Raw genomic sequence first — 24,873 nt, 5'->3', positions numbered from 1 at the left:
AAAGTGACCCAAATTCAAAAGTAGTCCTGAATATTGTCTGGTATCAGCTATGATACAGGCTCCAGACACAATGTGAACCTCTGGATGATGTTATCCTTTGTGCCTATTAACTGCTCAGATTTCAAGATTTCATATTTGCTGGTGAATTTCCATGCCTCACTACCAAAATTAGTACAGGAGGGAAGTGGGGTGAACTGTAGCGATGATTTTCAATTTACATGAAGGGCAGACTGGCATAGTAATTAAGAGCTTGGATTTCTAGCCTTTCAAATTCCAGTTTTGCTTCATACACAATGTATGATCTTGAACAAGTTTCTTGACTCTTTTGCCACAGTTTCCTCACGAGTAAATGGGGATAATATTAACAGAATTTACCACATTGGGTTATGAAGATTAAGTGGGTTAATACACATAAACTACTTAGAAAAGTTCCTGGTACTTGGTAAATCATCAATATTATTAGCTATAATTATAATAATAATTATTATTATTTTTTAACTTGCTTTGTTTTTTATTTTTTTAAATTTACAACCAAATTAGTTAGCATATAGTGCAACAATGATTTCAGGAGTAGATTCCTTAGTGCCCCTTACCCATTTAGTCCATCCCCCCTCCTACAACCCCTCCAGCAACCCTCAGTTTGTTCTCCTATTTATGAGTCTCTTCTGTTTCGTCCCCCTCCCTGTTTTTATATTATTTTTGTTTCCCTTCCCTTATGTTCATCTGTTTTGTCTCTTAAAGTCCTCATATGAGTGAATTCATCTGATTTTTGTCTTTCTCTGACTAATTTCACTTAGCATAATGCCCTCCAGTTCCATCCATGTAGTTGCAAATGGCAAGATTTCATTCTTTTTTATTGCCAAGTAATACTCCATTGTACATATATACCACATCTTCTTTATCCATTCATCCATCGATGGACATTTGGGCTCTTTCCATACTTTGGCTATTGTCGATAGTGCTGCTATAAACATGGGGTGCATGTGTCCCTTCGAAATAGCACATCTGTATCCCTTGGATAAATGCCTAGTAGTGCAATTTCTGGGTCATAGGGTAGTTCTATTTTTAGTTTTTGGAGGAACCTCCATACTGTTTTCCAGAGTGGCTGCACCAGCTTTCGTTCCCATAAAATTCTCTTGTTCTACCATCCTGATCCTATTGTTCTACCTTAAAACCTACCCATACTTTTTCTGAGGTTGCCCTAAATACTGGCTCTTCCCATGTTATTGTGAGAAAATGAGGAAGGAAGATTCAAGCATCAAAACTTGGCAGCCGTCTTACCCTCAATACATCTAATCTCCCTAGTTTAGATGAATGATGGCGGGGGTCCAGAGAGGTTGGGGTTTGTCTAGGGTCAGAGGGCTGGTCAGCGGTAGGAGCAGCCTAAAGGCCAGATCTCCTGACTCAGGCCAAAGCCTCTCTCAGTTACTCATTGATTCGGGAAATACCTTTTGAATCTAGCCTGAGATGTTGCAAGGGTGCAGAGATACTGGGCTGAGCAAGATGGACAAAGGCCTTTGACCTCAAGGAATTTACATTTTAGTAAGAAGAGATATACCACAAACAAACAAACAAATAAATAACGCAGTCATAGCTTGTGATAGAGATATGAAGAAAATTACACAAGGACTACAACAGAGAGTAGTCGGGGGGCAGGTGAGGGGAGAGCTCTACTTTATTTTTTCCCAGGATTATGGAGGTATAATTGATAAATAAAATTATAAGATATTTAAAGCGTACAACATGGTGTTTGAAATTTGTAAACATTGGGAGAGGATTTCCTCCACTGAGTTAATTAACACATCCATCAGCTCACATAGTTACCCCTCTTTGTTTTATTTTTTGTTTTGTTTTGTTTTGTTTTGTTTTGTTTTGGTGAGAACATGTAAGTTCTACTTTCTTAGCAAGTTTCAATCATGCAGTAGTGTTATCAGCTATAGTCACCATGTTATAACATTGGATCCTCACACTGTTCATCTTATAGATGAAAGCTTATCCTCTTTTACCATCAAGAGCTCTACTTTAGATGGATGGTAAGGGAACACCATCCCTCATGTTAAAGGGGAAATGACCTTTAACATGAGACATACGAAGTGAAAAGAAACCAGGCAGGCAAGGAGACAGGCAAGAGGGCTCCAGACCAAGGAACCTGCATCCTCATAGGCTTTGAGTGGGAAAGCCCGCAGTGTTTTGTGGACCCCAAACCAGAGGAGGCTGGGCTGGAGAGTGGGGGATAGGAGTGTGGCCTGAGGTGGGGTGGAGATGCCAAATGACACACTACTACCAGTCCTGTCCTTTTATTCTAGGTGAAATGGGAATTCAATGTCTGGCTTCTTCTGTAAGATTTTGCCCAGATGATACAGTATTTGGGGAGGTATAATTTCACATTATAGATATTTGAAAATATACCTTGAACTATAGAAGAAAAACTCATCTGCTTTTGCACCCAAAAAAAAAAAAAAAAAAAAAAAAAAAGGATGACAAGAAAACTGAAAATCAGTCCTAGCGTGTGGATTTGCCAAACTAAATTAAATTGCCTTTCTGGAATTTAGTGGATAAGTATGTTGGTATGATTTGTAAAACTTGTAAAAAAAAAAAAAAAGAATTATAACATAATGATGTAAAAACATGGAGCCCACTAACAACTTTAATTGAGACTACTCTTTGCTGGATGTAACTCACTGAGAAGGTAACAGTGAATGAAAACATTTTAACAGAATCATTTAAATCTATCAATCCCTATCTATCTATTCCTACTTAAACTTACCAAATCATTTCAAAAACAAAAGGAGCTCTGGAATAGTGGGAATAGTTGCTTCTAATATTGTACTTTATAAATTAATATTTTAATGCTAAGCTTTCTTGAAATGAAGCTTATAGTACAAGATTGTATTTGTACAGTCATACATATACTCCATGCACATATACATATATGAGGAAAACACGTCCTAAATGCTGACAGGCTGAATTATACCTAAGTGCAAAGTTCCACATTTTAAGATTATTTGACAGTTTAAAAACATTAGATTAATATGTAATAGGTCATTGGGATTTGTGAAAAGAATTGATTTTGCTTAAATGTTTCCCAATACAGTGTAAATAAGTTGACTTGTTTGCTTACCTAGCTATTGTCTGATTATTTTACAAAGCTTCATTTTCCACCTATTGTAACAATTCAGTTCCAAGAACCAAGCAATCCTCCGGCAGCGATACTGAAGTACAGAATTTTCCAAATCAGAGAAATATGTGTCAGGACAGTCTCTTTATGGGAGCAAACTTCACTTCACTTTATGTCATCAGCAGGCCAAAAATTCTCCATAAACCAGAAAATATGCATTCTATACCCAAGGACACATGCGAATACACTGTGTGCTAGGCTTCTAGATTAGCTCTTATAGAGGGGAACATCGTTGCTCTTTCTCATAGATTACCCAGGAATCAATGTTACTAAAATCCAGTTTCAGGAGACAAAGCAAAATGGGGGCGTGATGCCAAGATAAGTAGAGATAAAATTCCAGAAGGCTAGACTTACAATAAAGGAAAAAGACATGCAGTTCCCGGTCTACTTAATTCCTTTTATTCTTACACCCTTTAAACAATGGATTATTACATTTTTTTTTTTTTTAATTTCAGATGCTCACTTGAAAGCTATGAAATTATCTACTTAGCAGGTTTACCTGCCTGCTCAAGTTCTTCTACCTAGAATGAAATAAAGCAATAATTGCTTCTAATCCCTTTCCTTTCTGAAAATAGGTGGGGGGACATTGCGATCAGTGCTCTTAGACTGTACTGAGCTTTCTTGTGATTTCCCTTGACCTCCATAAAGGACAGATTTGGAAGCAGTTACAAAAGGAACGACAGCTGGAAAGAGTTGGTGGCAGATGGTATTCTATTAATACTTATTGCTGGGAGATCTGTTTGGGGTCCTTTGTAGGAGGAAGTTCAATACTTTCCCTTAAGCAAACAGTTCAGTTGTTCAAATCCAGTAATTATGCTACATTGTGTTTACTCTATGTATAAGTCACAGATACTAATAATATATCTAATGTTTTTATTGACAATAACATGTAGCTTTAATGAAAGCCCAGGTTACAATTTGAATGGTTTAAAATGTATTAACCATATTGATTTAGTTATATTTGCCAAATACTCTTGTTACTCCCTCACCTCACATTAGTATGTACAATTTGGAACAAGTGGACTGGGGACTTAACCATTATATGTTACATATACAGGGGCTCTCCCACCTGTCACCCTGGCCCTTCTCTGCTTTCTTTTTTATCCAAGGTACAGTTTTCTCTAGTAAGACTCAGATAAGCTGCCTCCTAGGTCAAATACTCATAAATGTCACAGTCCCCATTTGGGGGGTGAGTGGGCAGATGAGTTGGGGGCAGAGGCCTTTCACATCCCCTAAAAGTTGGGCAGGTGAGAGGGCAGGATAATAGTGAAGCCCTGTGCTGGTCTAGTCACCTGCTGGAAAAGGGGGTGACCCAAGAAATCCCTGGTCCAGAATGCTGGGGATGCCCCCACTTGGAGGAAACCAAGATTTGCTGACCCAAGGGAAAGCAGAGGGGACAAGCACTTGTGCCTCAGGCTGGTGGGTCTCCTGGGAACTGCTCCCAAGAGTGAGTGCTTATGGTGAGAAGGGTCTGGACAGGGCACCCTTGGCAGTCTTGCTGGAGGTCAGGGTACAAGCCCTATGGATGGCAGGTGAAGTTCTGGGTGGCTCAGGTCCTCCCCAGCTCAGGCCCCTACCTGTGCTTATCAGTGCCTCCCCAGCACATGACCCAAGGCTGCCCACTGGCCTCCAGTCTGTGGGAACCAGCCCAGAGCTGATGGAACCAGACACCAGGGACCACAATATCCAGCCCCGGGTCCTCACAGGGGCCTCACCAGGTTCCATGGACTCAGCCCCTCTTAGCCAGCTCCTCAAGATGACATGAGAATCAGAAACTAATTGTCCTTTGAGAGGATTTGTAAAACTTGTAAAAAAAAAAAAAAAAGAATTATAACGTAATGATGTAAAAAGGATGGGGCTCACTAACAACTTTAATTGAGACTACTCTTCGCGGGATGTAACTCAATGAGAAGGTAACAGTGAATCAAAACATTTTAACCGAAATGGCCAGATGGGAAGGTAGGTCAGCTTGCAAGCTCCCTGGGCCTCAGACTTTTCAGACAGAACTTTTCAGAGTAGATACCACAGGGTGGAGATCCAGCTGAATCAGTTCACAAACTCAAGAGTGCATTTTTTTTTAATATTTCTGTAACTGAGTTTAATTTCTATTTTGAGCCCCATTCCACCAAGGACACAAACTAAATCTAGGCTGAGCATTCATCCCACACATTCACCCCTAAATCTGGAATGAATACTGTTCCAGATCTCCTTGTGGTTCAGAAGTCACCCTGGGGCCTTTAAAGCTTTAGTCCTTTATGAATAACATCAGCTTTTGCTGAGCAATTAAAAAATGTTTTTATGATGGGAAATTTCATACATTTAGGAAAATGGATGAAAAGTATAAGAAACCCATATACCCCTCACCCAGGTGCAGTAATTAGCAACAAAAGGTCACTTGTGTTATACTTACACTCTCACCCATTCTCCCTCACAACTGGGTTAATTGGAAGCAAATGCCAATATCATACTATTTCATCCATAAATACTTTGATATGAGTGTCTGAAAGATATGGATTTTCTTGGCTTAGAATAACATGCATTTATTATTTCATAGTTTCTGTTTCTATAGGTCAGGAATCCAGCTTTGGGTTAATTAGATCCTCTGCTCAGGGTCTCTGAAGATAAGGATTCTTTCTGAACATTCCATAATATCACTATAATACCTAAAAAATTAACAGTAATTCCCTTATCTTAAAAGTTCACAGTTCAAATCCTCCAATTGTGTCATATATTTTTAAAATAATTGCTCTCTTAAGATCAGAAACCACAAAAAGTTTCTATATATTGCATTTGTTTAAAGAAACTCTTAAATCTGCTGAACCTATAGCTTCCTCCTGCCTCTCTGATTTTCATGCAACTTTAAAAGCCTTTAGGGATGCCTGGGTGGCTCGGTCGGTTAAGCGTCTGACTTCGGTTCAGGTCATGATCTCACGGTCCGTGAGTTTGAGCCCCACGTCGGGCTCTGTGCTGACAGCTCAGAGCCTGGAGCCTGTTTCAGATTCTGTGTCTCCCTTTCTCTCTGCCCCTCCCCTGTTCATGCTCTGTCTCTCTCTGTCTCAAAAATAAATAAACGTTAAAAAAAAAAAACAACAAAAAACTTTTTATCACCGGAATATAAGACTAGAGAGTTCTTTGGGAATGTATTAGTCACTTGACCTGGAGAACAGTGCTTCTCAAACTTGAATGTGCATGTAAAGCCCTTGAGATCTTAAAGTGTAGCTACCAGAGGGTCTAGGCTGGAGCCCAAGCTACCTGCATTTCTAGCAGCTTCCCAGGTGCTCCATATGTTGCTAGCCTCGGGACCACTCTCTGAATAGCAAGCCTGTAGAGTTCCACATTGTAGATTTTGCTGATTTTGCTAATTGCATCCCTGAAGTGCTCATCTGTTTCCTGTATTTCCCATAAATTGGTATCTCGAGGCTTGACTGAATTCCAGGTCAGTTGTTTTGGCAAGAATTCTTCACCGGCAGTGCTGCACACTTTCTACTGTATCGTATTAGGAGGCCTGTCACTTCTGGTTGTCCTACTTTTAGTGATGATAGATGTTTGGAGTGTTCAGCCTAACCTTTCCATGCTAGAGATCTCTATCAGTAGTTTTAGCAGCCATTGTCCAGATCAGTGGTTCTTAATGCTGACTGCACATTAGACTCACCTGGAAAGATTCTAAAAGACACAGATGGCAGGGTCCTTTCCCAAATCAATGTGGGGCCCAGGCAGAGACAGAGAGAGAGAGAAAGAGAGAGCATGCATGCACACTTGTGCACCTGTGTGTGTTTTAAGCCCCTAATAGGGTGATTCTAGTAGGCATCACATAAAGCTGAAAAGCCATGATTTTCAAAATGGTTTCCAAAATAATATCCTCAACTATCATTTTTTCTTCATTCATTTTGCTGAGCTTTTAATGGGTAAAAGTGCTCTTTCTTTTTAATGTTTATTTATTTAGAGAGAGAGCACAAGTGGAAGAGGAACACACAGAGGGAGACACAGAATCCAAAGCAGGCTCCAGGCTCTGAGCTGTAAAAACACAGAGCCTGATGTGGGGCTCAAACCCATGAACTGTGAGATTATGACCCGAGCTGAAGTCGGATGCTTAACTGACTCAGCCACGCAGGTGCCCCATAGAAGTGTTGTTTTTAAAATTGAGCCAGGTGATATGCTCCAAAATATATCAGTTCCCATTGAAAGCATGTAGACATGAACAATTTCTACTCCTAAAGCCACTCCCACCCCTCCACACAGGCCCCGATGCTTCCAGGAACCCCCTTCCAAGTACCTCAAGCCACCTTTAAATGTCCAAAGACTGTCCCCCCACCAAGTCTACCCCTCCATGTCCCATAAACCTCAGATGCTATCTTGGGGTCGCGCGAGATGGGCTTTTGATTTCTATAATACTTTAATTTCTTCAAGGTGAGCAAAGGTTATGTTTCTAAAAAAGATATTTCCATTTTCAGAGGAAAAAGAAAGTGTGAAAAGACCCACTTTGCTTAACTTTGCACTTTTGCTTTAAATCCTAATGAGTCATTGAAAATCCCCTTGATTGCTGTCTCCAGGCTTCAGAGGTCGCCAGAATTAAAGTACTGAAATTAATTTGGAAAGTGAAAAGCATCAGCCTCCCCTAATCTCGCTCCATTTAGCCAGTCTGGGCTGTGCCGGTAGGAGGAGGGAGGAGGACCTGGATAGAAAAAAGAAAAAAACATTGCAATGCTAACACCTCACCACCTGCTACCGGAGGAAGAGCTGGTCAGAGTCTTATTTTCAAATTCCTTCCATCTGTCTGGCTTCCTCACTTGTCCTCTTTCTATTTTAAAAAATGTATCAGTAATTCAATTAAGTTTTGAGAACATCAATTTGTGGCGATAGACTCCATTTGTGAGGAAGAGCACAGAACACAGGAAGCCTTGGAGCTGAGGAGCAGCTCTGATTTTGGGCACAGGCCCAGAGCTTTCTGGTTAACTTTGCACTGCTCTCTTCATGTGGATTCCTCTCCTGCTCTGTGTGCAGAACAGTCTTCATCAGTCTCTCTCTGTTGATTTGCAGGAGTCCTTAAGCATGGCGGGGAAGCCCAAGCTTCACTACTTCAATGGCCAAGGCAGAATGGAGTCCATCCGGTGGCTCTTGGCTGCAGCAGGGGTAGAGGTGAGATGCTGATTTATTCATATTATTTTCATCTTGGGGTAGTTGAATACTTACTTAGGGAGTTGGTGTAGAAAATATGATTATATGGATCTTGAACAAAAAGCCAATTTTGCCACCTCCTCTTTAGACACTGGGCTGTGAGTGAAACAGTGCATTCTTTTATTAAGAATAAAAGTGCCCAAATAGCGTGGAAACTGGTTGTTGGCATTGAGCCCACCCAAGGTGAAGCAAATAATGACTAATGAGCAAAGGAAGGGAGGGAGGAAGAAGACGAGGAAGAAAGGAAGAGACCCAATCTGTCAAATAGCTTCTTTTCATTTCATTCTTATCAGCCAAGTATTGGATATGTTTAACTACATTAGTCTCAAGCCTGGGTGGCTTGGTCGGTTAAGCATCTGACTGTTGATTTCAGCTTAGGTGATGATCTGGGCTCAGGTCATGATCTCCTGGTAGTGAGATCAAGTCCTGCCTTAGCTTGCACTGACAGTGCAGACCCTGCTTGGGATTCTTTCTCCCCCTTTCTCTCTGCCCCTCCCCCACAGGTGATCGCTCACTCACTCTCAAAATAAATATATATGTAAAAGAATATTAAGAAACAGGTAGTTTTCTTTAAATATATAGAACACTCTGGTAGATACTGATGTTAGAACATATCATTCATTACCAAAACTATAACTATCCTACACTTTAATGAATTAAAAAAATTCTATTCTCAACATATTTAAAAGCTAAGTTACTGAAGTTTATAAAGACCTTTCAAAGATAAATATTTGTATCTGTAAATATTTATTGTGAGTAGAAAGCATTAGCCTCATCTGTAACCCACACAATTAAAAAAATTTTTTTAATGTTTATTTTTGAGAGAGAGAGAGAGAGAGCAAGCATAAGTGGGGGAGGGGCAGAGAGAGAGGGAGACAAAGAAATGGAAGCAGGCTCCAGGCTCTGAGCTGTCAGCATAAAGCCTGATGCGGGGCTCAAACCCAAGAGCCATGAAATCATGACCTGAGTCAGATGTTTAACTGAGTGAGCCACCTAGGCGCCCCCACACCTTTTTTAAAAGATTTATTTATTTTTGGGAGAGCGCAAGTGGGCTAGGGCAGAGAGAGAGTGACAGGATCCAAAGTGGGCTCTGTGCTGACAGGCTGACAGCAGTGAGTCCGATGTTGGGCTTGAACTCACGAATGCAAGATCATGACCCGAGCCCATGTTGGACGTTCAACTGACTGAACCACCCAGATGCTACCACACATTTTTTTTTTTTCTAATTGCTCCTAAATGGTCTCTTAGATCCAAAGATGAAAGAACAGGCAGTTTTCTTCACACTTACGGTCAGCTCCATGTGGTTTAACGTGAAAATAGCAAGTAACCCCATTCACTTGACATTTGTTAGGATGGTCTACATTCTGTTTTAGCCCTGACAGATTATGTAAGTTAATTTGTTCACTAGGAATGTGGATTTCTCATATGAATGCAGCTTAGAACATTGTTTATTATTTAAATATTTTGTGAAATAGACCCATTTTATGTTACCTGGTGGTACAGAGGTTTTGAAAATATTTTAGGTGACAATAACAGACGTTTTATACTAAAATCTGAAGAAACCTAAGAAACTATTTGCCAGGAAAAATCTGATGTACTGTAGGGGCTCCAAGAAGCCACGAAATACATAACTGGAATCTAGGTCCCCAGGTAGAGAATTTCTGTTGTAATAGGGGCACCTGGGTGGCTCAGTCAGTTAAGCATCTGACTCTTAATTTTGGTTTAGGTCATGATGTTACAGTTCATGGGATGGAACCCCATGTTGGGCTCTGCACTGACAATGTGGAGCCTGCTTGGGATTTTCTCTCTCCCTCTCTCTGCCCCTGCCACACTTGTGCTCTCTCTCTCTCTCAAAATAAATAAATAAAAAGAATTTCTGCTTCTAATAAAGCAAAAAATCTCTGTGAAAACTTCACCAGCACTTTTGTCAAAAATTCTTTGTTATGAATTTTTTTAAATTTTAAATTAAAATTTTGAAAATATGTGAAGTACAAAAAAGCTTATAATGAACATGATGCCACTATGTGGAATGAGCAGTTATTATTATTTTGTCATATTTGCCTCCAGCCATAAAAATAAAACCACAACGGTAATATATTAATATAATCTTTTAGAAATAAAGCATTAACAGATGAAGCTAAAATTCAGTTGGACTGTCACTCCCATGTCTACTGAAGTAACCTCTATCCAGTCAGTCCAGCCTTTATATTTTTACATTCATGTGTGTGCTCACCAACCACTCATGTGCCTTTTGAAATAATTTACATAAATGGTGCCTTTTGAGCATCATTCTATATTTTCCTCCTTACATTCACTATTATGTTTTTGAGATCTATTCATATGGAGATGGATAAATGATAGATGAATAAAGGAAGGGGGTGAGGAATTAGGGTCATTCTTTTAATTACTTTTTATTTATTAAAAAATTAAAAAAAATTTTTTTTAATGTTTTTATTTATTTTTGAGACAGAGACAGAGCATGAGCAAGGGAGGGGCAGAGAGAGAGGGAGACACAGAATCGGAAGCAGGCTCCAGGCTCAGAGCTGGCAGCTCAGAGCCCGACGTGGGGCTTAAATTCATGGACTGTGAGATTATGACCTGAGCTGAAGTCGGACGCTTAACTGACTGAGTCACCCAGGCGCCCCCCCCAAAATTTTTCAATGTTTATTTATTTTTGAGACAAAGAGAGAGAGAGACAGAGAGTGAGCAGGGGAGGGGCAGAGAGGGAAAGAGAGAGACACAGAATCCAAAGCAGGCTCCAGGCTCTGAGCTGTCAGCACAGAGCCTGACACGGGGCTTGGACTCATGAACCATGAGATCATGACCTGAGCTGAAGTTGGACGCTTAATGGACTGAGCCACCCACGCAGCCCTAATTATTTTCTAGATCTCAGTTTTTATGTATTGTTGTTTTAGCATTAACTCTGAATAAAATATGATAAAACACATGGGAGACAATGTGAGCCCAAAGCCCACCTGTCAAAAACACTGCAATTTCTTCATGGGGGAGGACACTATTTTTTAGTATATAATAAAACAATTTGAACTTGTCATTTCTTCTTCCAATGACCTAATTTTTTCAAAACAATAAAAGGCCAATTCTCCTTTCTGAGCCACATGAAGCTCTTTCTGGGATCTCCTGACTCTTCACAGTTCTTTTTTTTTTTTTTTTTTTTAATTTTTTTTTTCAACGTTTATTTATTTTTGGGACAGAGAGAGACAGAGCATGAACGGGGGAGGGGCAGAGAACGAGGGAGGCACAGAATCGGAAACAGGCTCCAGGCTCTGAGCCATCAGCCCAGAGCCTGACGCAGGGCTTGAACTCACGGACCACGAGATCGTGACCTGGCTGAAGTCGGATGCTTAACTGACTGCGCCACCCAGGCGCCCCTCTTCACAGTTCTTATATTCAGGGTTGGTATTGTAGTTTGTCAGAGTTAGAAGAAAATTCTATAGTGAATATTTACCTTCTGTGCCTGACTTTTCTTTTTGATGTAAGTCATAGCAAATTTTCAAAAGTTAAATAATCATGCTCTAGCACAAATGACTTTGCTAAAATGGCTGTGCTTCGTTTATCCTTAGAGCAGAACTTGACAGGGCCCCTCACATAGTAAGCGTTCAAGCAAAAGATATAATTGAAGAAGACACCCCATTAAAAACAAAAACGTTCAGGTGGTAAACCCTTGCTTTGTGGTCTGGTGAAACTCAATCTAAACCTACTAGAAAATTCCTCGGATAGTATGCAGTCTGAGGAATTTCACTGTATTCCATTCTCTTCATGGTCATACCCAGACGATGGGCTCCCGGGTGCTGCCCTCTCCCCAAGTTGCTCTCATGGATTAACCTGGTAACGCCCTGGTTGGAATTGGAGGTTGGGCTTCACGCTCTGAGATCTTGAAGCCTGGCCAAAGCAAATAGTAAAGTTACCCTGGAGTTCCTGACATGAGAAATTTAAGGAGAAATTAAAATCATAAACAAATGTACTTTTCCCCCATCACACTACATGAAAGTCAAAAGTAATCTTTAAAATGTTTTTTAATGTTTATTCACTATTTTTTGAAAGAGAGAGAGAGAGACTGAGCGTGAGAGAGAGAGGGAGACACAATCCAAAGAAGGCTCCAGGCTCTGAGCTGTCAGCACAGAGCCCAATGGGAGGGGCTTGAACCCACAAACCGAGAGACCATGACCTGAGCTGAAGTTGGAAGTTTAACCAACACTGAGCCAACAGGTCCCCCAAAAGTAATCTTTAAATTTAGGAAAAAAGGGCTTTGGGGGAAGCTTTGTTTTTATACTCTGGTTTCCCCATCTGCATTCTCATATTTGGTGTCAACTTTGGAATATGACTTCTTCCTATAAAAATTACTCAAATACCCGCAGCACCTGGGTGGCTCAGTCGCTTAAGCATCTGACTTCAGCTCAGGTCATGATCTCACGGTATGTGGGTTCAAGCCCCACCCATCGGACTCTGTGCTGACAAGCTCAGAGGCCTGGAGCTTTCTTCAGATTCTGTGTCTCCCTCTCTCCTGCCCCCCTCCCTCTCATGCTCTGTCTGTCTGTCTCTCAAAAATAAACATTAAAAAATTATTTGAATACAAATTACACATTTAGCAAGGTGATAGTGTCTAAAATGTAGTGGGTTTGGAGAGAAGGGACTCTAGCCCTGGTTCTTCCACCTTTTAGCTGAGGGACTTTGGGCAAATCAATTAACCTCTCTGGGCTTCATATGCATCAAATGAAGGCTTGGAAAAGAAGAGCACCCAGAGTTGTAGCTAACGCTCATTTTCAAGGTTTAGGAACGAGGGTGATCAAATACCTCAGTTTAATGTTAACTCTACATATTCAGGAATAACACTGGGAACCACATTGTCAGTACCTTTTCTTAATATTTTTTATCATCCCAAATTGTAAATGTAAAATTAAAAAAATTTTTTTTTGTTACAAAGGGGGTAGAATAAAATCTTTGGGGAAAATACTGTTTTCCATTTATGCATTGTGTTTTCCATCTCTAATCATGATAGAAATAATACAGAAAACCCATTGTGTTTAAATTTTACATTAAAATTATACTGTACAAAATGAACGCATTCAATTTATAGGTGTATTTTTTTCAGTTAGATTGTTACCACATAGTTTCTGAGATTTGCTGCAGTTTAAATTCTCTGTGTCTAGGGGCGCCTGGGTGGCGCAGTCGGTTAAGCGTCCGACTTCAGCCAGGTCACGATCTCGCGGTCCGTGAGTTTGAGCCCCGCATCGGGCTCTGGGCTGATGGCTCAGAGCCTTAAGCCTGTTTCCGATTCTGTGTCTCCCTCTCTCTCTGCCCCTCCCCTGTTCATGCTCTGTCTCTCTCTGTCCCAAAAATAAATAAACGTTGGAAAAAAAATAATAAATTCTCTGTGTCTAAATAATAGAATGATCAAACAAACATTTGCTTGTTCTTGAAACCCTGGAAATGAGGGACAACAAACACCACCCAAGGGAAAGTCCTGAGGAAAAGAGTAACAATGATCAACATTGAGCCAAACATAAGAGTTCGTCTTCTTCGGTAGGATCTCATTTAACCGTCATGACTGTCAGGAGTAGGTATTAGCTTCATTTTCCCACGTTAGGAAACAGAAGAGAGTAACTTGTCTGAGCTAATGAAGGAGTAGTCTGCATTTAGATTATGATCTGAAAAGTCCATCTGGCAGGTTCCATCCATACAACAGGGGGTATCAGTGTTACTCAAGATCAATTGAATTCAGTAAATCCTTTGCTTTGGTTGTATATAAACATTTCCTTAGGTTCGCAGAACACAGAAGAGGTCAGCATGGGTTCAATAACTACTTGAAACATTGGTTTAATTGGTGGCTAGACCATTTACTTCTATTCACTTATTTTTCTGTGATATCAAAAGTAATAATAAAGATCAAAATGATGCTGGCAGCCCATTATTATATTCTGTCTTTCATTCTTTAGTTTGAAGAAGAACTTTTTGAAACACATGAAGAATTTGAGAAATTAATCCAAGGTGAGAAAAAAAGCCTGTTACACATGATGCTGTATTAGACCAAGGATGAGACAGGTGGTCTCTCTATCTCTGTGAGAGGCACACCACACACACACACACACACACACACACACACTCTTTCTTTTTTGAGAGAGAGAGAGAGAGAGAGAGAGAGAGAGAGAGCATGCATCAGGGGGGAGAGGAGCAGAGAGAGGGAGAGAATTGTAAGCAGGCTCCATGCTTGGCACAGAGCCCAAGCCAGGGCTTGATCTCACAACCCTGAGATCATGACCTGAGCCGAGATCAAGAGTCAGATGCTTAACCGACTGAGCCACCCAGGCGCCCCACACAAAGAGCAGAGAAAATTAGGTAGACAGTATCTGATGTATCTCTATGTCAAGAAGGCAGCACTTGGATCTTGCAACAAGCATATGAGAGTTCAAAGTGGGGGGCGCCTGGGTGGCGCAGTCGGTTAAGCGTCCGACTTCAGCCAGGTCACGATCTCGCGGTCCGTGGGTTCGAGCCCCGCATCGGGCTCTGGGCTGATGGCTCAGAGCCTGGAGCCTGTTTCCGATTCTGTGTCTCCCTCTCTCTGCCCCTCCCCCGTTCATGCTCTGTCTCTCTCTGTCCCAAAAATAAATAAAAACGTTGAGAAAAAAAAAAAATTCAAAGTGGGAGGAGCCCTGCCTCCAAGTTCCTAAACTGTTACAATTTCAGCCCCATTCCCTTGTTTCCTCAGCCATAGGGATGATACTTACTTTCTGCAGTAGCCACTTTCATGACACTGCATTGTCCCTTTGTTGCCTCTCAGTTCTCCAGGACCTAGTTAACTTCTTTGGAACTAGGTATGGTTAAAGTAACTAAAGTAACTGGTATGGTTCTGTCTCCCAGCTGGACCCCAACTGATGTAATTAGGGAGCAGAGAATGTCCTTACAGTGAAACCTGGTGGCGGCAGCAGAAAAGCCAGGATGCTCTCGCCATGGATCCAGTCCAGAGAACTAGCTCAACTTAAGGTGTTAAGTGGGAAAAGTGCCAGCTTTGCTGTTTCCCTTCTGAGGAAGGGTCAGACAGATGGACAGAGAGGGAGGGAAGAATAGGGACAGAGAGTGGGGTTTAAATCAAACCATTGCTCTCTCAAGTTGTTGTTGTTAAATGCAAAGATTCCCTGAAGGACTGAGACATTCAGCCCAAAACAAAGAGCTATCACCCAGATGGGAGGTCACCGGGATTCCGACTGGGAGAAGGGAGGGAAAGGATGGAAGATTCACACAGAGAGTGGTGTGCAATAATGTGTGGAAAGTGCATGGAGGCACATTTCAAGGAGTGCTTTGAATTCCAGGTTGAGATTAGATGTTACTGTCTTATAAGCAAAGAGGAGTAATGGAAAGGTTTAAACAGAGTGTTATGACTCCAGGAAAACAATCAGGCAGTGCATGTGGGGTAGGTCAGAAGGGTCCATCTGATCAACGTTACTCATCATCAGGCAAATGCAAATCAAAACCACAATGTGATATCACCTCATACCCGTCAGAATGAAACAAAAGGTGTTTTTTAATCGAACAACACAAGAAATAACACAAGAAACCAAAAGTGTTTTTAATTCAAAAAATTAAAAGTAGAATGACCCTGTGATCTGGTAATTGCCCTACTGGGTATTTACCCAAGGAATACAAAAACACTAATTTGAAGAAATACATGCACTCCTATGTTTATTGCAGCATTATTTGCAGTAGCCAAGATATGGGAACAGCCCAAGTGTCCACTGACAGACGAATGGATAAAGAAGAAGAGGTGGTGTATATATATATCTATATTTAAATCTATAGATATGCAATGGAATATTACTCAGCCATAAAAAAGAACAGAATCTTGTCATTTACAACAACATAGATGTATCTAGAGAGTATAATACTAAGCAAAATAAGCCAGCCAGAGAAAGACAAATACCATATGGTTTCACTCATATATAGAATGCAAGAAACAAAACAAATGAACAAAGGGAAAACGAGACAAACCACAAAACAGGCTCTTAACTATAGAGAAAAAACTGGGAGGTGGGGGAGGGGAGAACAGGGGAAATAGGTGATGGAGATTAAAGAGTACACTTATCACAATGACCATTGGGTGATGTATGGAATTGCTGAGTCACTATATTGTACACCTGAGACAAATAGAACACTGTATGTTAGTTATGCTGGAATTAAAATAAAAAAACCTTAATTAAAAAAATGGAGGGCCCATCTGAGGGCTGAGTTACCACCTACGATCTTACTATGATGGTTCAGAGGGAAAGAGAGTCTACTTCGTGGGGTGGCTATAGGAATGGAGAGTAAGTGATGAGAAAGGGGCATTCCTGGCCAGAAAGAAAGTTTCTGGGTCTGTACTTTGTTGTATCTCCCAGATTACACAACCTCAAGTCTTGCACTGTACACATTTTTCTGTGAATAAATGCATAAATATTTCTTTTAGATCAGTCTCTAAAATATTTTAGTAGTATTTGATTACTTACTCTCATTTTGTAGCAGCTTAAGAGTTTAAAGAATATTTAGTTACTACCATCAGGGACAGTAAATAATGCAACTTTCCTTTGTATATTTTAAGGTGGAACTCTGATGTATGAACAATAGGGACAGAGAGTGGGGTTTAAATCAAACCATTGCACTCTCAAGTTGTTGTTGTTAAATGCAAAGATTCCCTGGTCGAAATTCCATGGTCGAAATTGATGGAATGAATCTGGTAGAGACCAGAGCTATCCTAAGATACCTAGCTGCAAAATATGACTTGTATGGAAGGAGCATACAGGAACAAGCCTGGTAAAAACAATCACTTCTTACTTAAAACAAAATAAAAAAAAGAATATCTAAACTTTAGGCATGTTAGCAATCGTAATAGATGCTAGATTAATGATAATAGACGATAGATTAACTGAACATTCTTTTCTTATTTTTTAATTTCATATTATGGAAAAAACTAACACACATCAAAGGAAAGAGAATGGTAAAATAAACCCTATTTACACAATGATTACTTTCAACAATGATCAATTCATGGCCAATTACACAGTTTATTTCATTTTCTGATTCTTTATCTAGTACAAAAGCAAGGACAAGAACCAGTGAGGGAAATGGGACTCTTTCTCATGAAATCTGTTGTTTGCCTCCACTAGGTGGGAGTAAAGCACAGGGTAAAACACAAGAACAAACAGATTTGGGGCATGAATGTGTGAAATTGATTCCAGAAGTATCTTTTGGAAACCTCGCTAGTCTCCAGCACACCAGATAGCTTCCCAGTCTCCCCGACAGTCTAAATTCTCACGTACACACACCAGTCCTTTTGCAATGGGCAACCTGGTCTACAAACCAGCACAACAGTCTTGTCTTAATCTGGATTTTATTTTTTGTTTTATTTTATTTTATTTTATTTTTTTGTTTTGTTTTATTATTTTTTATCTGGATTTTAAAATAGCAACCCTAAATTGTAAATTATTGCACGGAATTAGAAAACCATTAGTTGGTAAACAACAAACAGTCCATTTTTACCAAACGTGGTGTGTTTTAAATAAATTTCTTGTCGTTTTACTCACAGAATGCATTTATTTTCAGAAGCTTAGCTTTAAACTTTTTAGTGCAGTAAGATTTTTGAAATGCATCTTGTATTTTTAAATCTTAAAATAAGTTTTCTCTTGCTTTCTAGCAGATTCTAACAGCCAAATTTCTGCTGATTACATCCCTGCAGTGTAGTTTAACACATTCTTCTGTCTCAGTATTTCCTGGCTATTAGTTGTTAGATATTGAGGTTTTATCAGACTCAAATACTAGTGTTTTTTGCAAGGCTATTTCATAGGTATTGGTGCTTTCCCTTATCAGGAAGCAAAAAAAAAAAAAAAAATGTCTGCTCATCTACTCTTTATGATCTTAACAGCCATTGGCATTCGATGCTATCATTCCTTCTGCATTTATTATCTAGAATACTCCTATAAAGAAAAACTCTCCTTTACTATCTGGTTACCTGGAGTACAGTTTCTCAAAGGAAATGCTAGACCTTTGTTTACCAATTTTCCAAATGAGTTGGCTCACCTGATTCCTACAATTAATTATTGTTATTGTTCTAGTATCACTGTGATCTCATCAATTTAAGTAACTTTGATGTGTTTCAATTCATGTTAGTTGTTATTCTTATTTATGCTCGAATTGTCCTACCTTTGGCCAGTGGGAGCCAAGTGGCTCCTGGAAATGTTTGACCTTGCTCTAGTGGTCTCTGATAACTCCCTTATTACCTGGTATAATATGATGATCCAAATTAATCCTGTACATCTCTTGTTCCAGACCTGGACTCAGCCATTCCTTGAAGGAGCTGTGGTTTTTAAGTACATCTTTCTCACTAATGTTTAAAATGGAAAATGAACTAATAATTTTTAGGTGCCTTCACTGGTATATCATTATAATGAAACCTTGTATGTGTTACATATTTTATATTTTAAAACTCTTTCAACTACATAATCCCCAAATAACCCTAATGCTCAGCATGCTACTCTTCTGGCTCTCTACTGCTGCAGACACTTTCTCTCACAGTTCTGTGAGTTGACAGGGATCCGCTGGATGGCACTAAGAGTCTCTCATGCAGGTCCTCACTCATATGTCAGGCACCTGGGTTGGGAAAGCTGGAACAAAGGGCCTGGCAGGGTCTCTCTCTCCCTCCACATGACTTCTCCCTGAGACCAGCTTGAGCTTTTTCTTCCATTAGGTGGCTGACTTCCCTTAGAGCAAGTATGGAAAAGGATCGGGTAGAAGCTGTAAGGCTTCTTATGACCTAGTCTTAGAAGTCTCAGAACATTACTTCCCCACATTGTGCTGGTCAGGCAAGTCCCTAGGACCCATTCAGATTCAAGGGGAAAAAGAGACTTAGTCTCGGTGGCAGGAGTAGCAAAGAATTTGAGACCATTTCAAGAGACTCATTGCCATTCTAGGTTAAAGCTAAAAGAACTGTGGCTCCAAAAGATTAAGAGACTCAATGTAGAGCAGGACAGAGGTTTTCCAATGCCCAGACCAGTAGTAGTCTTTTCACTATGCCATGGTGCCTCGCCTAATGTAGTACCTATTTTTCTGTTCATTCTGGCATAGAGATGTGAGTGGCAAGGGGGAACCTGTCGAGTAAGTTCTGTGCCTTCCTAAATTGTTCTACTAAGTTTGAGAAACTTCAGTCCAGATGGAGATGTTGTTGGCAGCATAGAGGTCCCTAGTTACCTCCCCCCACCTTGTATAGACATGGGTAATTTCATTGTTATAACATTTAAGCAGCCAAATACGATCTTTGCCTAATTTATTACTTTAGGACTATTTTAATACATTGTGTTTTAATTAGCATTCATGTCACAGGGTTGAAATTGACACCCACATAATTGCTCACATACTTTAGTCCTAGAATTTTCCCTATTTCTCAAATTGATCTTAATATCTCAAAGAAATAACATGCAAGTAGAAATACTTGCTTTTAACTCATGAGACATTGAGATACCTGCTAACTAGGCAGGTTAAACTGAGGCATTAGTTAACATGTTTCTTTGGCTCATGAAATGATGGTTCCTTCACCTGGAACTCTTTTGATTTATCATCCCTTCTCTAGGATTGACATGTATGTAGAGGCCTTGAAGGATCTGAGTGACATGATTATGTTCTTTCCACTCTCTCTGCCTGGAGAGAAGGCGATGAATCTTGAATACATCCTGGAAAGAGCCACTACAAGATTCTTCCCTGTCTGTGAGAAGGTAAGTGACAAACTTCTGCCCTGCTCTATGACATGGATCAAGGAGGAGAAAAAACAACTAAACTGAAAATAAAGAATGTTATTGGTGGATGAAGGTCCCAAAAACACTTTGTGAAAGCAAAATTCTTCCCCCAATTACAGTTATAAGACAAACCTGCCCTTCTTCCTCTCACCCTGGTCTTCTGCATTATATATTTTTCAGGATTTCATGCATAATTCCAGCAATATTTGTAGTACTAGTGCTGACAGAATTTCAGTTACTTGATTTGATTATGGAATAAAACAGAGTCTTATAAAGAGGATTCCAAAGGGAAAATTCCACACTAATTAGAGAGGAGGGGGTGGAAAGGATAGTTATTACTTCTAAAATACACTGGATAGTACAGGGCCCAGGACAGTTTATAAGGCTTATCAGAATTCTACACAATATTTTAAAATTAAGTTAAGAAACAAATTGTTATAAAAATAACACTATTTTTCATCTGTCCCCACATTTTTAACAGCTGAAAATAATGTCTGAAAAGCTTGAGCTTTAAGCAAATACTTAGTGCCAGTCCTAACACAAGGGTTGGTTGACTTCTTTAGTATCAGTGCTCTTGACCTCCAGCTGCATTCATTATAATATCAGTCAACATAGGCAAGCATCATGAAAAATGTTAGGGGTTTGGTAAAAATGAGACAGATCAGTTTTCCAAACCTAACAGCAATGCTGGTTTAATCCATCCTTTCTGGGTTGAGTACCAATGGTTGTAATTGAAGGATTTAGTACATACATTGAAATATATTTATATCAACAATTTTACAGCTTAATCATATAATGTAGATTGTTTATTTGATATTTATGTATTTTGTATAGATGATTGATACTCTAACTTCCTAGGTTATACTTTTTCATGTATTACATTAGGTGAGTTATCAGTCCCGTTGGTCCAAGATGGAAGATGAATCAAACTGAATAGTCTATACCTCAGACTTTCTCAGTATCATTTGTTCAAAATCATTTAAAAGATAGTCTACGGGGCACCTGGATGGCTCAGTCAGTTAAGTGTCCAACTTCAGCTCAGGTCATGATCTCACGGTTTGTGAGTTTGAGTCCTGCATTGGGCCCTGTGCTGACAGCTTGGAGCCTGGAGCCTGCTTCAGATTCTGTGTCTCCTTCTCTCTCTGCTCCTCCCCAGCTCACACTCTGTCTCTCTCTCAAAAATAAATAAATGTTAAAAAAAATTTTTAAGTAATCTATTCTGGTGTAATTAGCATATAATTTAAGAGATTTTTATCCTACAGTTTCACCAATAATGGCAATGGAATTGATGTTTAACACCGCTATTCCCAGGACTTAAGTGTTTGTTGTGGGATACTATGAAAAACAGAGACTTCTCTGGTGGTTAAAAATAGTATCAACAACATCATCACTACCAAAACAGTGCTAATCCTATGATGGCTCATTTTTGTTTTGAGCTTACTTTGTGCCAATCACTCTTCCTTACATTTTGCATGCATGATTCCATGTAATCTTCATAACTCCATCAAAGATGTGCCAATGTTATCCTCATTTTGCAGATGAGGCAACCAGAGCTTAAAGAAGCAAAGTAACTTGCCCAGTGTCATACAACTAATAACACTGAAGCCTACAGTCAGGTCTCTCCAACTCCTGATCCCATGTCCAAGCAACACAAAATCACAGAGGTTTAAGGCTAGAAAATACTTTAGTGACCTTTCTACTCCAACCTTTTATATTCAGTTGATTTTAACACAAAGTGACCCATAAGTCAGAGCCTTATTAGAAGAAAATTTTCAGGGTGCTTGGGTGACTCAGTCGGTTGAGCATCTACTCTTGATTTCAGCTCAGGTCATGATCCAAGGGTCATGGGATCAAGCCCCACCTCTTGGGGAGCCTTAGTGGGGAGCCACTAAGCATGGAGCCTGTTTAAGATTCTCTCTCTCTTTCCCTCTGTCCCTCTCCCTCTCTAGCACACACACACTCTCTCTAAAATAACATAAAAATTTTAAGAAAGAAAAGAAAATTTGTTTATAGAAATGAGGCATATGTCCCTTTGAGAATCGTGTTCTCCCACAAAGAGCAGCAAATCTAAGGAGCCTGTCCTGAGATGGTGCGAGGAGAGAATTATGATTGCAGACCCAGGAGAGCCACCAATCCAGGCTGTGAGGGGTAAAATTGTTCTATAAAGGTTCATAGAGAAGGTACAGGGGATATAATGGAAAGAAGACAAAGGTATATGTGAGATTAGGCTGTTTCTGGTGTTCAGAATACTCAGGAGGATTTGGGCTAGTCCCCCTCTTTTAGATGAACAAACCGAAGCCCTCAGAGATGGGATTTACTTGTGCTCACACAGCTAGCCAGTGGCCAAGATTAGGGAACTAGGTCTCTAAACTTTTAGAAGACTTTCTGCCAATCACACTTACTTTAAATTATCTTTCTAGGTATAATCCCTAAATCCTCTAATTCTTTTCAACTATGATGCAGGCACTAAGAGACCACGGGCAAGATTTTCTTGTGGGCAACCAGCTGAGCTGGGCCGATATACAGCTCCTTGAAGTCATCTTAATGGCTGAAGAGTGCAAACCCAGTGTCCTCACAGGATTCCCTCTGCTACAGGCAATGCTCTCCAAATAACTCCCAAGAACTGCAGGAAGAATGAATTTTTATCATTTGCTTATTCTTTCATTCAGTCATTCTCATTCTTATTCTCATTCTTATTAGCATTTAAAAACCTACTAACTTCTTTGTGCCAAGCTACAAAGATACCCTCAAAGAACACATCTAGTGGGTGAGACAAGCACATAGACAGATAACCTCAATATAAGGTAGTAAATTTAAAAACAAAGTAAGATACGGGAAAGTAGAGGAAGGTCATGTGGGCCCGCATGGGGATCTGGGGCAGACTTCTGGCAGGACTCAAGTCTCAAAGGTTTTGCCCAGAATGTAGCAGAACCTCAATAAAATGGCTTTCTTTCTCTAGATAAGGTGACAGGAAAACATTTAAGATATTCTCGTCCTAACACAGCAATTGTTTAACAATAACCAGAGCCACTGACTATACTCTTGTGTGCTAAGCATTGTACCAAGCACTGCAAGCACTTTACTTCATTGATTTTATTTCATCCTCAAATGGGTAGGAAACGACTCCAAGAGGCCAAAGAACTTTCTTTCAAGTCACATTGTCAGTAGGTGACAGGACTGGTGCACAAATCCTCAGTCTGACTGATTCCATGGCCTGTGTTTTAAGACACTTTGCTATGTTGGTGGATTCCTTTCTAGCCTTTTAAATATGTGCGTATTGAAAATAGTTGTATTCCAAGTTATGGTAATTCTGCAGTCTCCACTTCCCACTTCACATTACATATATGCATGTTTTGGTATTTTTATTTAGTTTGCCTCATTTTTATACAATATGGTATTATATTTTTGAACATCTTCATGATTATATAATATTCCATTTACTGTGCTCAGAATAACTTACTATTTGTTATTTATTTTCGAGAAAGAGAGGGAGAGAATAAGCAGGGGTGGGGTGGGCAGAGAAAGAGAGGGTGAGAGAGAATCCCAAGCTGGCTCCTCAGTGTCAGTGCAGGGCTTGGTGACGCAGGGCTCCGTCTCACAAGATCATGACCTAAGCCAAAATCAAGAGTCGGACACTTAACCAACTGAGCCACTCACGTGCCCCAGAACAACCTAATTTAAATAGTGAAAATCATAACACCTTAAATATTCAATACCTGAGGAATGTCTACATAAATGAAGATACATCTATTGGGTAGAATTTTATGCACTTACCTAAAGGCATATTTTCAAAGATTACATAACAACATGGAAAAATGCTTATGACATAAAATCCTTATGACTTAAGGACTTCTATTTATTAGTTAGACATCAGGATACTCTGGAGTATTTGCTTTTATGAACAATGCTGCAACAGCATCTTCATGGTTATAAATTTTTCCATATTTAAGATGATATCATTAGGATGCAATCTGAAAAATGGGGTCAGTTGGTTACAGCCTATGAACATTTTTGTGGTTCTTTAGAAATATTGCCAACTTGCTTTGTACAAGGCATCACGATGTATGAAAATTCCATTTTATCCTCTACCTCCACCAGCCATGAGGAATATAATTTTTAAACACTTTTTCTCGGATGCAAAAATGTGCAATGTTTGTATTTTGTCTATTTTGCCCTATTCTCTTTTCATGGATAGTATACTTCTGCATTTTAGGAGTTCAAGGCCAGAATCAGCTGCATTCCCACAATTCACAAATTTCTCCAGCCTGGAAGCCAAAGGAAGCCTCCACTAGATGAAGGCTCCATTGAGACCGTGAAGAACATATTCAAATTTGAACGTGGCATGTTTCTTAAAAACATGGGTACTATAGTAGCCGGGTATTAACAAACGAAGAGGTCTAAAGGCCTCGGCACATCTCACTTCACATTTGTAGCAGTACCCACAAAGGTATCATAAGGTCACTTTCATAAAGATAAGCAAAAGGAAATAAACTACTAATACTGGCCTGTAAATCAGATCACACTTTTTCTGTTTTTTATAAAACAGTAAAACACCAATCCATCAGAATCATCCAAAGATTCTTCTGCATTCTACTTATTGCAAAAGAGTACAATCCTGAGTAAGCCAATGGGTATTGAAGACTTCTTTAAAAAAGGAAAAGCCCCACATATATACCAGCCATCACGCATTTCCACATCCTTTTGGGAAAAGTCCAGGACTGAGCACAGCTTCAAACTAGTTTCTTAAAC

The 24,873-nt window shown here is 39.8% G+C and overlaps 1 long non-coding RNA gene across 3 annotated transcripts; it reads left to right on the top strand.

Moving 5' to 3' along the window:
• The first annotated feature begins 1,211 nt into the window (after nucleotides 1-1,211).
• On the top strand, nucleotides 1,212-24,717 carry LOC123608510. Of its 3 annotated transcripts, XR_006717267.1 has the most exons (6): nucleotides 1,212-1,222; nucleotides 7,916-7,918; nucleotides 8,216-8,314; nucleotides 14,308-14,359; nucleotides 19,962-20,103; nucleotides 24,338-24,717. It is a non-coding gene; the product is annotated as an uncharacterized LOC123608510 (long non-coding RNA). The 3 variants fall into 3 exon arrangements; XR_006717266.1 differs by lacking the exon at nucleotides 1,212-1,222 and having other exon boundaries at nucleotides 7,798-7,918; XR_006717265.1 differs by lacking the exons at nucleotides 1,212-1,222; nucleotides 7,916-7,918 and having other exon boundaries at nucleotides 8,033-8,314.
• Nucleotides 24,718-24,873: the final 156 nt, after the last annotated feature.

Source organism: Leopardus geoffroyi, chromosome B2, assembly GCF_018350155.1.
Source record: "Leopardus geoffroyi isolate Oge1 chromosome B2, O.geoffroyi_Oge1_pat1.0, whole genome shotgun sequence".
Taxonomy (NCBI): domain Eukaryota; kingdom Metazoa; phylum Chordata; class Mammalia; order Carnivora; family Felidae; genus Leopardus; species Leopardus geoffroyi.
This window is presented reverse-complemented; position numbering and strand designations above follow the sequence as displayed.